General features: G+C 37.8%; 1 long non-coding RNA gene across 1 annotated transcript; it reads right to left on the reverse strand.

Annotated features, from left to right (window-relative positions):
* LOC310733076 lies at nt 1-799 on the reverse strand. Its single transcript, XR_014535618.1, has 3 exons — nt 473-799; nt 306-421; nt 1-208 (listed from the first exon to the last, which is right to left on the reverse strand). It is a non-coding gene; the product is annotated as an uncharacterized lncRNA (long non-coding RNA).
* Nucleotides 800-1,080: the final 281 nt, after the last annotated feature.

Below are 1,080 nucleotides of genomic sequence, written 5' to 3' on the forward strand. Positions count from 1 at the left end.
AAATACTTTGCCAACCATACTGTAAAATTTGTCAGTTTAAGTTTTCAAATAAAACGCTCTGTTCGGTTTTAAACATACTCAATACATCACTTATTACCTGACAAAAGCACAAGTAGATCTCTCGCACTGTCGACACTAATCGGTCCAATGCATTGCCTCAGGCACGCAATGCTATCAGAGAAACCGGAAAACGCCAGACATGAAAGGCCTACGTTACACAGCAACCTTAACTGAGTTAGCAAAGCCTGTGCTCATTTAGCTAACTGCACAGGGCACTACAGTTAGTACTCGCTATTAAATCTTACCTTTTAAAAAGGTAAATGTTGTGTCATCCAACTTCTTGAAAGTGCCCATCTCCGACATCACTGATATCTAGGCGGAAAGACTAAAGTTAGATGAGGAGAAAGTGCTAGGTTACCTCCTTGACTGGTTGTTAGTCGTAGCTAGCTAGCTGCGTTTAACAAACAGATACATTTAAAAATATTAAAAAATGAGTCGCTATGAAATACACAATTTCTTACGCAAACTGAAGTTCAATAACTACTTCTATTTCACGCAAACAGTTCTGACTTCGTCTTATGACCACTGGATTCCAACGACTTTTTAGTGACTGATTGCAGTTTTATCTGCGCATTTGAGAATGTCAGTAGCTAAAATTCAAACTACTGTAGTGAGGAGGGGTTTATCAATACATCACATTTGAACATTTGTTTGCTCTGGGATGTATTTCATGAGATTTAATAACAATTCAAAAGTAGATTCCCATCTTTATTTACAGTTTATTACTAAAATTTAATTGAAAAAATATATATACATTATACTGATTTCCAGCTACTTAACTAACACCCCCCCCCCCTTTGTGACGGGTGGTATAAGCCAAATAGAGCCGCGCGAGATTGAGAAAAAGTAATTTTACTTCAGTTCGCAGCAGAGTACATACTGTGCTTTAGGGACACTTCAAGAAGTTTTCCTTTTGAACTAGCTAATAGATTTTTTCGGCTCAACACGCTAGATAATCGTTTGACAGCTGCAATGAGTTGGCGGTGCGTGATTTGCTTTGTATTTATAGCCCTGACTTTA

This window comes from Silurus aristotelis (assembly GCF_946808225.1).
Source record: "Silurus aristotelis genome assembly, chromosome: 11".
Classification (NCBI taxonomy): domain Eukaryota; kingdom Metazoa; phylum Chordata; class Actinopteri; order Siluriformes; family Siluridae; genus Silurus; species Silurus aristotelis.